This window comes from Lygodium microphyllum, chromosome 9 (assembly GCF_053477565.2).
Source record: "Lygodium microphyllum isolate KBCC chromosome 9, Lygodium_microphyllum_v1.1.10, whole genome shotgun sequence".
NCBI lineage: Eukaryota > Viridiplantae > Streptophyta > Polypodiopsida > Schizaeales > Lygodiaceae > Lygodium > Lygodium microphyllum.
In genome coordinates this window covers 157325420-157341063 of record NC_141143.1, presented here as the reverse complement: position 1 = coordinate 157341063, position 15644 = coordinate 157325420, and positions in this window count along the sequence as shown.

Here is a 15644-nt window from a genome sequence, read left to right as displayed (position 1 = left end):
AAAAATTTTGTGGCAGGGCAGCAAGCTGCCCTGCCACATATAGCACTGTGTGTTGTATGGGAGCCATATAAAATAGTTTCTGCACTGTTGCATACAAAGTGTTTGCAAACAAAAAGAATGTGTACTAAAATCATAAAACTGATAGATGAAATAAATACATGATATCGCATAAAATGCGATTGGTACAATCATAAAACAATATCACTAATACATAGAAAATGTCTACATAGATCGGGCGACTAAAAACTAAAGGTATGTGAGCTCTAAGGATCCAAGGGCGAGCTACAAATCCTCGTCCCCCGAAAGCTCTTCCCGCTGCAAAGGAGCATCAAACGGATTCTGCAGAAAAAGAAACAACACATCAATCCGCCATACAATAATGCATTCAAATATCTCATGGTAACTACGGACAAGAAAGATGAGTGACTTACTGGGCCGCCGCGTCTATACAATCGGTCGATCAATGCATTGAGACCGTGCCTCTCTACATATCGAGTCTTAAGGCCTTGCGGATCGCGATTTGTAATGGAGTGCTGCAAAGAAAACAAAATGCTAACTGTTAGAAACACGATTGTCAGTACAAAGAATATCTCAAAAAAACAAATAAGCAAAACAAAAGAGAAACTTACAAAGTCCTCCAAATATGTCCTGTGGCCGCCACTCCCAAGATGATGTATCGATCCGGCTTCGATTCGTGCCCTCGCCGCCTCCCGCTGCTGACTCCAACGTCCTAGCAAATTTGTAGCCTCCTCCCTCAGTCGGCGCCAGTCGTCTGCATCTAACCACTCGGGCTTTGGAGCCCCACTCTTGATTGCCTTGCGTGCGTCGGATCATCTATGTGACATGTATGCACGCATGCAATCCATCATCCAACCTGTAGAGAATCTATCCACTGCGGCTGGCACCGAGAACTCCTCGTGCAAGGATGATACTACGTACTCCTTGCTCCCCTCCGGTATGTTCCTCCAATGATCCAGGACGTTGTGCCGAAAAACTTGTTGGCACAACTCCCTCATGCAAGCCATCACCCTCCTCCCCTCATCATTCATGATGATGGCTCCTGACCTGCCATCCACTAGGTATCCATAACCCCTAGGAGTATGCCTTGTATGGGCCCTCTCCCATCTCCGTCCACGCTCCTGGGCATATCCAGGAGACCCCTGTACATCCGGTGTACCGACAGGGGTACCCTCTCCTGGAGTGCCACTCGAAGGGGTGCCACCAAAGGGAGTGCCACCAAAAGGAGTGCCACCAAAAGGCGTGCCATCTGCCGACGGCTGCGCAAAAGCCGGAGTAACTGGAGTGGATGTCCCCACAGGTGTGACAAATCCTGGAGGTGACCGAGCTCCAGCTGAACGACGAGACGGAGACACCGCGTCCGTGTCTCCACAGCAGCACCCCCCTGATCCTCCTGCAGTCGCAGTCCCTCCCTCTGGCCCAAGTCGCGAGCGTCGAGATCGTCTGCTCGATGCTGAAGCATCTGATCGCGCTGAAGCTGATCTAGCAGAGCGCCCTGACGAAGAACGAGACAGCTCCTGATCTGCTATCTCTCTGAATCTCACGAGCTGATCTGGAGACATGCGTGCCATCATCTCCTGAAACTCCTCGTCGCTCATCCCTCGACTCATCCTGAAAATGTCGATACCTGCACAGATAAAAAATGATGTTAGAATAATCAATTTAAACTATACAAAGCACATTAATATAAATCATTTTTGAAAAATCCCTCTTAAAATGCATATCTTATCTACCTTTATGGAAGATCTAAACAACGAATTGAGTAATACAATTCTCCAAGAATGAAGTATTCTATGGTCCCATGTTAATCTCCTGACATAACTCTGCATACACTGGAAGGTTGATAGACATGTCACCACAAAAGAACAAGTCTGCCTCGTTCTCAAAAAATTCTACGACTTCTGTATTTCCATCATTGTTAGCCCATGCGGGCTCCAAGCTTGCGATGGCCTCCACCCCTTGTAATTTCGATCCCTCTATTTGCATATTTTCTTCATCTATGCCTGGAACATCGCTTTGATCGTATACTCTCGCACCTCGAGGAGTTGAAGGTATAACATACCACCATCGAGGTTGTCGGGGATTTGGATAGAAGATTACATGTTCACAAACACTTACAAAGCGGCTTCAAACCATTGTGACATAAACCATGTCGTATTACAATTAGCAAGCAAATGACTATTTGTACATGTTCACAATGGGCCGGCAACACAAAGGTGTCGCACAAATCCATCCATTTTTTTTCGGAATCTATTTCGAGAAATCCAGATGGACCTCGTCGAACTGTTGCGCCAGCTCCTCCAAGTACCACTTTGAACCACTGCACATCGAATACTATCATGGAGAAGCTACGGTAATCCACCGTAATAATCTTTGCAAGTTCCCAAAATACTCCATCTCATCCACAACCGTGTTCGGATCCGTTGCTCGTCGCCGGCTCTCTTGCTCAAACCTTGCCATGACACCACAGTCCATTGTGGAGCGCATTTGGTCAATACGCTCCACCCGAAAATGCCGTCCGCGCAACCACGCTGCACTATATATTTTGTACTACACATTGAAACACTCAAATTAGATGTAGCAAGCAAATTTAGATACGACACATTCTAAACCCCTCATTACCTTTGGACTACATCCCCTCGAGAACTCCCACTCCTCCATTGAGACCTCTGTCCCTTCGCTGGATGCTGCGGTCAAGGCTCCATGCAACCATCGTGTTGACATAAACCATGGCATCTCCTCCATGCCTTCGGGATATCGAATCGGTCGGTGACGCGTACTGGGTCGAAATTCAGCTCGCGCTTCCTCTTGATCTTGCCTTGCAATCTGGTACTTGGCGAGCCACGTCTCCATGGAGGCATGGTGCAACATACAAAAGCGATTCACCTTCTCTTCCATTGAGGCATCCATTCTTTTTTCTACCCCATTTCCAACCACCACATCTCCAGTCAGCCTGTCATCGTCCTTCAGCGTCCATAGCATTTCATTGTCTGGTTTCACCGTTGGTAGCCATTGTGAGATATACACTAACGCCTCTGACACCAGCCAACCTTCCGCCATGCTACCTTCCGGACGAGCTCGTTGTCGCACAAAGCCTTTCAGGGTTTTCATGAAGCGCTCCAAGAAGAACATCCATCGCGTATGGACAGGTCCAGCAATCTCCACTCTGTCCACAAGATGCACAAGAAGGTGAACTTGTATCGTGAGCATGCTAGTGGGCAGGTATTTCTCAAAGAGACAGACCATCTCAACTGCTTCCCGCCTTGCGGATTCAATAGAGGACGTCTTAATCTCTTTCTGTGAGATCCATTGCACCAAAGTCGACAACTTGTAAATGGCCCCGCGAATTTCTAGAGTTAGGCATCCCACGATCGCGATCGGTAGGACAAACTACCACAAATGAGAAAGCATTAAGAATAATGGTCACTTTTCAAATTTCAAAATGTCCACGCTAATTAAAATCCATTCTGTTCACAAACCTGACATATCTTATGCCAATCATGGAATTTTAGCCCAGACATTTGGTCATCTTTAGAAAATGCGGACCTGAGAGAACGCATCATACCCGTCGGAGTGCGGATAGACTTGATTACTTGCTTCACAATGCGCTCTTCTTTGGTAGACAAAACCCAGGGAGCGCGAGGAAGCTGCACTCCCCCTTCAGCACTCGACTACGGCCAAAGCGCCTCCATCTTACCTACCTCCTTTAAATCCATTCGTGACCCTATAGTGTCTCTCTTTCCTGTGATGTGGTCCCATAGCAAGCTGCCCACATTTTTGAAAATATGCATGGGATCCAACAAGTGGTTGACCTGTAAGTGGGTCCAATATGGCAACTCGTAGAAAACTGAGAACCGTCGCATTCCATTTGGATGTGATTCCGGGTTTACCATTTTCAGCTCGTACCAGCTTGCAGCGTTCATACGTGCTGGAGGTCGTCCAAGAAAACCTTCCTTGAGCTCATGATCCTCCGGCAAGAAAGCAGCGTGTCCTTGATATACCATCTTCTTTATGGTTCGTGACCTTCGGGAGTCTAACTGTGGCCCACACAATGGACATGCATGATAACCTGAGGTAACGAGACCTGCAAGGCGATCCACGACCTAGTGAATACTTGATTGAATGAAATAAAATATAGATATTACCAGCGAGAACAAAGGTCTGCTCACCTAAGCACTCTCCCAATCCCGGAAAGTCATGCATCGTCCACATGAGAATGGCTCGAATGTTGGCTGACCGCCGACCATCGCGCCTGCTCATATCTTGCACCGTGACCCCCTCCTCCCACAAAATCTTAAGCTCATCGACTAATGGACGAAGATACATGTCCATATTTTTTACTTTGTAGCGGCCCGGGACGAGCAAGCTAAGGATGAGATGTCCTTTCTTCGTAGAAAGCCATGGAGGAATGTTGTAGTTGACAAGCACTATAGGCCACACACTGTAAGAAGTCGAGCGCAGACCGAATGGGTTCACACCATCCATGGCGAGACCCAGCCGAAGATTCCTTGGCTCTCGCGCAAAGCCTGGGAAGGTAGAGTCAATGTGGCTCCATGCGCGCGAATCTGCTGATATTCGTTGCACTCCATCCGTGGACCTATTCTGCACATGCCACGTTGTCAAGCTTGCCATGGCAGACGTGCGAAACATGTGGTTTATGCGGGGGATGAGCGAAAAGTGTCTGAGGACTTTTTGAGGGATGGTCTGCCCTTGCAAGTCTTGTCGATACTTGTGAGCACCACACTTTGGACATGTCTCCATAGTTTCGTATTCATCTCGAAACAATATGCAGTCATTGATACATGCATGGATGTTATTGTAGTCCATGCCAAGCTTCCGTAAAACATGTCGTGCATCATCACAAGACTCGGGCATGGTGTTTGCAGGTGGCAATATATGATATTTCAATAACCTGAAAAAATCATAAAACACCTTGAAAAATCCATCCATGTTTGCAATAATATTGTTTTTTTAAAAAAACAATGAAGTCTGTGTGCAAGATACCTGAATAACTCAGTCACACTCGTGTTGCTCCAACCGTATTTTGCTTGCACACTTAAGAGTGCAAGCAATGTCTTCAACCGAGATACTCAGCACCCATCATATAATGGTATGGATGCTTCCTCTCTAAGCGGGTCAGATGTCTCAACATCCATGGGAATCAATGCATCGATCATTGCCTCCATCTCAGGCTCCAAGATTGTAGGCAAGTCGGGAAGGTTGTCTGTCTCCTCTGGCATTGACGGTATAGATGGGCCTTGCGAGTGGTGGATTGGCTCCTGCAATCCATCCATCGCACGTCCACGAACTCTTCTAATTGGCCGCAAAGGGTGCACTCCTCCTTGGGTCGAGACATCACCCCCCTGGATACAAAATTTGCCAACAAGACCCAATCTTATTGTGTATGGTTTTCAATTAGCTTGAGAGTACAATGCATGAAAAATGCTAACTTCAAATTATCGTTTGCTGAAAATCTGCAATCGCCTGATCAATGATCTCAGATTGAAACTCGCCAAATCGTCGTGTACGTGTTCTATAGACAATCGGCGTTTTCATCTAATTGCCAACTTGCATTGAGAGCAAGGACATGGGACACGCTGATTAAGATACGACTCGCGGTCTTGAACAATAAGACCTTCTTCGTTTGCCATCTTATCTACATTATAGCAAACGAGGCTTAAATGGATAGCTTTATGGAGATGTACATCAAGTTGCAAGTTGACCATAAACCTTGCATTGTATATAGTAGTCGATAGATTTTCCGATGTTATATCTCGGCCTTGTATCATGCTCAACGATTTGTCTATCCCGGTAGATAATTTTTTGTTATATCTCGGCTTTGAGTATAAGTAATCCATTTTAAAATTAATGCGCGCCATCTATGAAATTTTATAACTATAGTAATAAAATTTATTTCAATCAATTCTACTCATAGTCATAAGACCTGAGAGAAATTATCCTATACTCAATTTAAGGGTTTCTTCTTCTATAACAATAATTTTGGGTTCATTTTGATGAAGTACGTGGCCGTATGCAAAGCACATTGCATACCATTATCAATAAGTATATTATCTTAAATTTCCTTCCCCTCCCTCTCCCTCTCTTTCTCTCCCTCTCCCTCTCTTCCTCTCTTTCTCTCACCCTCTCCCTCTCGTTCTCTTTCTCTCCCTCTCTCATTTCCTCCCTCCCCCTCCCTCTCCCTCCCTCTTTCTCCCTCTCCCTCTCCCTCCCCCTACCTCTTTCTCTCCCTCTCTCATTTCCTCCCTCTCCCTCTCCCTCTCCCTCTCTTTCTCTTTTTCTCCCTCTCCCTCTCTATCTCTCTTTCTCTCTCATTTCCTAAACAAGCAAAAAATAAAGTAATTTAAACATCCTCCAAGCAAAAGGAAGAGGGAGAGATACAATGCACTCTCCCTCTCTTTCTCTTTCTATCCCTCTCATTTCCTTCCCCTTCCTCTCCCTCTCACTCTCTTTCTCTCTCATTTCCTCTCCTAAACAAGCAAAAAATAAAGTGATTCAAACATTAAACAAGCAAAAGGGAGAGGGAGGGAGAGAGAGAATGCAGTCTCCCTCCTTCTCCCTCTCTTTCTCTTTCTCTCTCTCCTATTTCCTCCCCCTCCCTCTCCCTCTCCCTCTTCCTATCCCTCTCTTTCTCTCTTGCTCTCTCGTTTCCTCTCCTAAACAAGCAAAAAAGAAAGTAATTCAAACATTAAACAAGCAAAAGGGAGAGAGAGAGAGAGAGAATGCACTCTCCCTCTCTTTCTCTCCCTCTCCCTCTCCCTCTCCCTCTCCCTCTCCCTCTCTCTCTCTCTCTCTCTCTCTCTCTCTCTCTCTCTCTCTCTCCTTCATTTCCTCTCCTAAACAAACAAAAGAGAACGATTTAAACCTTCAACAAGTAAAAGAAAGAGGGAGGGAGACTCACCAATGAGATATGGCGAGCGTGGGCGGCGTCTCTTTGCAACGAGGGCTCCTTCTCTCCTTCGCGAACAACGGCGGCGGCGGCGGCAGCAGCGGCAAGTCTCTTCCTCTTCTTCTCTCACAAAGCCTTGGCTCTCTCCCTCGCTCTCTCCCTCGCTCTCGCTCTCGCTCTCGCTCTCGCTCTCGCTCTCAAAAGGCGAAGAAAAGAAAATGAAAGCGGCGCTCTGGTTTCGGCCGCGCTTTTTTTCCTACGGCATCGCTGCAAATAGCGACGCCAGTTGCGACGCCAATAGCGATGCCGATATCCGCCGTCGCTAATCGGCGTCGCTAATTGCCCAATTCCTTGTAGTGGATGAACGAAATTGTGCTCTTGCATGTCGCTCTCTCTCTCTCTCTCTCTCTCTCTCTCTCAACTGAATGCACACAAATGAGCTCTCTCTCTATCCTCTTGGCTTCTCAAACCCCTTCTCTCTTACCCGATTACTTCTCCCTTCTCTCTCATTGATGTCCTAATGCCTTAAGGCTCTCTTTTCCTTTTTTTTTCATGTTTTGGGCTTGCTATTATAGCAAAATCTCTATTGTGTGTTTCTCTAGTTTTCTTGTTTTTCCCTCACCCAAATGCATCCAAATCATAATCAACCACTTACTCTAATCCAATCTACTTACCTAAACAAAAAAAAAAAACGTACTTGCAAAGGAGATCAAATGCCTCTTCAACTCTCTCGCTTCCTACCTATCTCAAGCACCAGTTCGAGGCAAACCCTACTTCAATGCTCAATTCGAAGCGCACAAGCACTCAAAGCTTGAATCCATTGGTCCCAGCAATGGAAACAAAATATGGAAGCTTCTCGCTCGATCACCAAGACGACCCATGGGTTGCTATTGTTTCAAGCATTTCAAGCCAAATGCAATGGCTACCTCTCACATAACCGTACGTGTCTCACACCTACAATTGTAGTGAGCTTACCTCTATGCTCAATCGAGTTGCCTCCTCCCTCAAGTACTCTGGTAGCTGCACAATCCAAGATGCAAGCTCAATCCTCAAGCTCCAAGCTCCATGCTCCATTGTTGCATGTGAGACAAGAGAAGAGAATCGAAGAGAAGAACAGAGGAGAAGATGGACAGCTTCTCCACTACGGTTCCTCACCCTCACTCACTCATTCCCTCGCTCCCTCACACTCCCTTTCTCAAGCACAAGCTCAAGCAAGCAAGCAAGAAGAAGAAGAAGAAGAGAGCTAGTTTTGGCCACACACAGAGCTTCTTCATTCACTTTTTACCTTTTATACAAGCCTTCATTTTAATCTCTACTCCTCTTTCTCTCTCTTTCCCTTTATTTATTTACCTCCCTCCATCTCTCTTTGTCCGTTCCTTTTCTTTCCATGTCTCTCTGTCTTTATCTATCTCTCTCTTTATTTCTGTCATTGCCCCTCTTTCTCTCTCTTTTCTCTTTTTTTATTTGCCTCCCTTCATCTTTCTTTGTTTCTCTTCCCACCCCTCTTTCTCTCTCTTTCTTTTTTTTAATTTGTCTCCCTTCATATTCTCTCTCTCTCTCTCTCTCTCTCTCTCTCTCTCTCTCTCTCTCTTTTCCTTTCATTCCTTCTTCTCTCTATGTCTTTCTCTCCTTTCCTCTCTCCACTTGCACTCGATGGATCTTGTTACTATCAAAATCAAAGATAGAAAATAAAGAACTCATAAAACAAGGATATTGAAAGACCCTCTCTCCCCACCCCTCTTTATGTCTCTCTTCCCCCTCTCCCTTTATTTTATTATCATTCCGTTCTCTCTAATTCTCTCATTGTTTTCATTTTTCTCTCTTTCTCTCTATTTGTTGTTCTCTCTATCTCTCTTTTTCTCCCTCTTTCAATCTCTTTTTCTCCCCTCTCTTTCTAGCTCTCTCTTTTTTTTTTTTCACTATTCTTCCTCTCTTTACCTCACCCTTTCATCCACCTCTTTCTTCACTCTTCATCCTTTTATCTCTCTTCTCTTTCTTTGTTGCCTCTCTCTTTGTTTTTATCCCCTTGTTGTTTCTCTTACTCATTCTCCTCTCTCCCTCCCTTTATGTCTCATTTCTCTCTTCCTCTCTCTTTATTACCATTTTCCCCTTTCTCTCTCTCTTTCTCTCTTCCTCTGTTTCTTTTTTAACTTTTTGCTTTTTCTCTCTCTCTTTCAATGCATCTTATCACAAAGAAAAACAAAAAATGAAAAAGAAGAAAACACAAGAACAAAGTAAGAAAAGGCAATGTACCTACAACAAAGGCTCGAGGATGGATTCTTCACCTCCTCTTCACAACGTCCCCTTTTTCTCTCTTGTGCACTTTTCCCTCTTTTTCACATACGGCAACAACGATGGCAGTGAGAAGCTCTCATTCTCTCTCTTTCCCTCTTCCTCTCCCTCTCCCTCTCAAGGCAACGATCTCTCTCGTCTCTAAAAAATGTTTGTAGCAAATGCATCGCTCTAGTTTTCGACCTTTTTTTTTATCAGACCAGTGTCACTATTTGCATCACAAATAGCGTCACTAAATTAAAATAGCAATGCAAATAGTGACCCCGCTATTTTACGTCACAACCGCCATCGCTATTTCTCCATTCCGTTGTAGTGTCAACTACATGAGAGAATACTTCATCAAAGTTAGCACCATGATTATACTTAAAACCCTCAGCCAACCAATCTAGCCTTATAGGTTGACTTAGGGTGTCCAAGGGTAGTTTTCAACTTGTACACCCACTTGCATGGCAAAATACGCTTTCTACTAGGCAAAGATTGCAATAGTGAGTCATACACCAATATCGCATGGCCCTCTTCTAAGAGTGACTATCACCCTGCGCATGGCCTTATCATATGTAAGAGGCTCACTTGCATTTGTCACCATAACATGATCCATAGAGGAAGTAAACTAGTTAGGCTAATGTCCCTATTTAACATTTAGGCCTTGGGCCATTGGAGCATCATGTGCTATAGGTCATCTAACTAGCTGTATAGTAATAAGAGGCTCCTTTTAGAATATCATCCTATGTACCTCAATGAGTTGCTCAGGCTACTTATGCAATTTTCCCCTCATGGAAAACAACATCATGGCTACGAATAACCTCTCAAGCTTGTGGATCCCATAGGCAATGGGCCATCTCACTTACATCCCTATAACCAAGAAATATGCATTTCAAGAACTTAGGATTTGGCTTATTATGCTTGTCCCTAGGAACATGGGAGAAAGCCTCACAATGAAAGACACACAAATGATCATATAATGGTAGTCTTCTAGACCATACCTCCTCTCCAATCTAATAGTCAAGAGTAGTGTTGCACAGGGATTGATTAATCAATAGTATAGCAATATAAAAGCCTTAGCCCAAAAGTATTGTGGTAAGCCTACCTAGCTAAGAATACTACGAACTCACTCTTGAATCATCTTATTCATGCACTAGCCATACCATTCTAGAGGGGGCACTCCTAATGCTTAATATCCCTAATCACAAAACAGCTCAAAGGCTTTGGATATATACTCATCCCCATTGTCAGATTGTAGGTATTTTAGCCTATACCCAAATTGGTTCTCAATAAGAGCAAGCCAATTCTGAAAGATAGCCAAGACTTCTGATTTTTGCTTTATGGGGTATGCCCAACCATTATGTGAGTAATCATCAATGAAAGTAATGAAATACTTCATGCCACCTAAAGACTTTCAAGGTGGCATAGGTCCACAGACATCAAAATGAACAAGAGCCAAAGACTCACCCATACATGCAATGCCAAACCTTTTATGCGAATTATGAGTTTGCCTGCCATAATGACAATGATCAAAATAATCAAAACACTTATAGTCAAGGGGGGTGAAAGATATTGCAAATGGGTAAGCATTTCCATTCCCTATAATAACATGTGCCCAAGGTGGCGATGCCGTAACAATACATGTGGAACTGCACCCACTACTAAAAACATGGTTAATAGACTGAGATACATGTAAGGGATAAAGAGTGCCAAACTTGGCACCTCTTGCCAAGATAAGATTTCCATGGATAAGCTTGAATGAGGAATCACCAAAAGATACAACATAACTTGCATCATCCAATTGTTTAGTAGAAAGTAGGCTATTGGTCAAAGCTAGAACATGGGATATGTCATACAAAGTAAACATATTGTTTGAAGGAAATTGTAGCTAAACATCTTCAATACCAACAATATCCAATGCGAGCCAATCTAACACATCCTATCATGTTGCGATAGGAGTGGAATCTCTCTCAATAAGCACAGCGACATGAAATGAACCCCTTGAATCATGCAGTTAATATTAAGTATAGGTAGACGAGGCATCAGTCAACTATGAAACATCAAGAGAAGAAGCTGCAAATATGTAGTCATCATCAAAATCAATTTGCACGATATTTATCTCTTCAATCTTGACATTGGACTTGCTAAGGACAATATTGCAATCATCATTCTTTTCCTACACTTTGTCCTTTCCCTTTTCTTTACTCTTGTCATCATGCATTTTATAGCACTATGGTCAAACATGACCTTGCTTCCCACAATAATGATAGGTCAATCCAAACTTACTGCCGCAAGACTTCTAAGAGTATCTCCCATAGTAATCATTACCGCTTCTACCATTATTGCCTTTGACTATTGAAGCATTAAAGGTGCGGGAAGCATCAATATTCTTTTTGTTAACCTCTTCATTCAAGACTGCACCCTCTACATCCTACAATTTTAGCCCATGAACATGCATATTTGCACACATAGCAACATGGAAAGTGTCTCATGACTCACGTAATGTAACCAACAAGAACATGGGAGGAAGATTGCCCTTAAATTTAATTCCTTGTTGCAAATATCAATGGTGGCGGAAAATAAAATGAAACTCTTTTAAATGGATAGACATGGAAGTCCCCTTCTTCATGTGAAGATCCATGAGTTGCTTCAGCCAACATTTGAGAGGCATGGCTTTGCTCATCGTAGACATTGTAAATCTTGTCCTGTAACTACCAGGCAGTCTACTCATTAGAAACAACATTATAATAGACCTACTTAGAGAGTGATAAAATGATTGTGGATTTATAAAAATCATGTAGTTTAGCCCAATCATCTACATCAAAGCATTCAAGCTCACACACTCATGTCTCAATAACTTAATTTGCAATTTATGCATTAGAACCTACCGAATTTGTACCTTCCAATAGCTGTAATTTGTGCCATCCAACTTCTCAATGTTAAAGATGGCACTGCCATTTGACCAACCAGCCATAATGCAAGAAATGAAAGCACATTCCAATACAAAATAGGATGCTCTAAATGATAGTAAAATAGTCCAAAATCAAAGCCAGTACAATGTCTAACAAAGGAGAAACAATAAAGAGTATGCCTGTGCACTAACTACCAGTAGATAACAGTCAAGTCAAAGTATATGCCCTCATAAAGAATGCATAAACTTGTAATTACACCAAACTGAAAATAATGATATCATTAAAATCCAAAGTTTGCTATCCACTATATTACAGGGGCAAAATATTTGCTTAAAACTAAGCCAAGTGAGCTCAATGCAAGCCATAAAACATTGCATGACATTTCTCAAACTATCTACCAATGATCTAGGATCAAATGGGCATGCTTGAGGCATCATACAATCATAATGGAGCTCATTATTTGTTGTTCAAACTTGTAAACAACAAGTATGCTATAAATAAAAGCCAATGACAAAGATATATCACCGCAAGAGAGCCAAATACAATGCTAAGGTATTGTTCAAGTGTGGGATGATGTCCACAAGCTATATATGGCTGTTGCAGATCAAGGAAGACCTATTGAAAACAAGTGCAAGCTGCTGCAATCGTGCTGCTGATCTCGTGCTAAATATGGTAGCAAAGAAGCACTATAGAGTGTCAAGAAAGCCTTAAGAGTCACTAGAAGAAGCCCAATCAAGCCAATAGTACGTGGAAGATTAGTGCTCACCTTGAAGTGTTGAAGCAATGGTTGTCTTGAATAAAGTGCCATAGGTATTCATATCCGAGTTGAAGTAATGGCAAGTGAAGCTCCTCGATCTCAGCTCTAAAATACTAGTTGAAGGGAGGAAGCTTGGAGTGGAAGCCCACAAGTGGAAGTAAGAGCTATGGTGGAAGAAGTAAGAGAGCAAGAGCAAGAGACACAAGATGTGGGAACTCTAATAGTCACAATGTGTGGCCGACCTTCCCTTATTCAAATATCACAGAAAGAATAAAGAATAAAGTGATAGTGATGGGCACCTGCTGCCTGTAGTGTACACGCATGCAGGTACTATCAGTGTAATGAATGTATGAGCAACTAGGCGCAGGCACCTTTATTCCCAATATCCATAATGGCTATTGCTTCTTTTGCACTACAAGTGCAGAGTCTTCTCATCATAAATTTCTTTTCTATCTAATGGTAAGGAAGATTCAATCTGTTTTATTAGAGATTTGGCATGATGAGTGGTGGGTTTTGTATTGCGTCCTTACAATTGGGTGTTTGGAAAGCCAAAATACCTACATATAATCTAGTTCTCGATCCATGAAAATAACGTTCCACTTTCTGCAATTCTAGGGATGTGAAATAATTGGGTTACTAGAAATGCCTTTAGTTTTTACTCTCATTCAAGTATTCAAAGTCATGTTGCTGGTGCAACATGTACGGCTTCTTCCCCATAAGGATTTGGTCTCATGACATACAAGAGTTCCCTGTGTAACTATGTTTTTCATTTAGCTCATTTGTGACTCGTACTTTTTGAAATGGATGCAAGAGACGCGGGAGAGAAGAGCACACACAATATAGGTGTTGTCAACAATGTTATGACAGCCTTATTGAACTTTCATATATATATATAAATAAAGAATATAGGCGGTCACTGTACACGGGCAGGCCCAAGGGCCTTTTACCCCAACACCCTCCCACTAAAAGGCCAATGGGCCATGGAGTGAAAGAACAAAACAAAATAAAAGAGACAGGGTGAGGAATCGTGATATCTCACCCAACGCCCAATCGGAAAGTGAGCTGTGCAATAAGTGGGGGGAACCCCCTCACAAGAAGAGTCAAGCATCCATGAGTCCATGACATTCAGGAGATAAGTGATCCCATAGCTCTAGACAATAGAGCAATCCATGACTACTACCCATGAAGCAAGCAACACAACTCATACGTGCACGGCTGTAAAGCATCAGAGTGGGGCAGAGCATCAGTGCAGCGCATAAAAGACAGAGGAGAGCATATAGACTCTCCAAGGTCAATCATCAAAAGTGGGCGAGCATCCCAGACACAAGTCAAAAGGGGTCTCAAGATAGTATGTAGCCTCAGCAAAGCAGAAGACTGACATACGGCTGTAGAATCAGCCATAAAGCACACTAAACGGGCATAAAGAGGCCTGAGAGGTGTATGCGTCTCATAAAAGACAGCATGACGACTGCGTAGAACCTGTTGGGCATCTAAATCCCAAAACCTGTAAACCGTAAAGTCTCCATCTCCATAACCAAGGAGTATGCATCTGCGTGACATAAGCTCATGTGGCATACTGACAGATGCCTGGCAGCCAAACATCCTCAAGTGATCATAAGAGGGTCTCATGCCACTCCATGCCTCATGCGAAGTAATGACATCCAAAGAGAAACACGACGTCTGATTAACCAAGTAGACTGTTGTCATAAGGGCCTCAGTCCAAAATCCATAAGACAACCTAGCTGTGGTAAGCATCGAAGCAACCTTTGCCTGTAAAGTCAAGCACGTGCCATGAGCAATCCCATAATACCGTGGGCATAAGAAATCAATGCCATATTGCTCACAAGAGATCCGTAACTCTCATAATCCATCTGTAAGCATCTAAGCCTGCTACTAGCAGAATCCATAAACCTATCAAGCATAGTAATAGCATCCTCAATCCGTACCAAAGGGTAAGCCCAAACACAACGGGTAGCTTGATCCATGAAGGTCACAAAATACGACGCTCCACCAAGTGACTGGGAAGGCATAGGTCCATATACTGCAACATGGACTAGATTTAGAGGAGCATGCCTCACATGATTGCCATAAGACAAAGACGCTTCTCACGGACCATGAGTACAATGAGAGCAAGTAGCATGGGGAAGAGCACGCAATAAGCCCACATCACATAAAACATCCATCTCAGTGTGTCGTACATGGCCTAGGTGACAATGCCATAACAATGCATGTGGTATCTGGGTAACTGCAACCATAGAATCTCCCACATGAGAGACATGCACTACATAATCACTGCCATATCTAGCACCTTTGGCCAATACCAAGCAACCACGATGGATTTTCCATGAAGTATCCCCAAGAGAGACATAATATCTTGCACCATGCAACTAACTGATAGAGATCAGGTTCTTATGGAGTGTAGGTATGTGCAAGACATCACAGAGCATAAGAGAAGACCCATTTGGCAAAGCCAAGTGTATATCCCTTGTACAAATAACATGACAATCCTACTCAAAGCCCAAAGAAATACATCCATCAACCTCCCTGTAAGAAGAGAACCAAGCTCTATGCGGAGTAACATGACAAGATGCCATGCTGTCTAAAAGCTAATTTAAGGTATAGGCCATATCACTGAGCAAGTAATCTATAGGGTAACACGATGCCAGGAGTCTAGGCTCAACTGGATCATCATGGGTAACTACATGCACCATACCACTATCAACAGTGGTCTCACCTACTGTATCATTGACCTTGCTCTCATGTCTAGTGCAGTGCA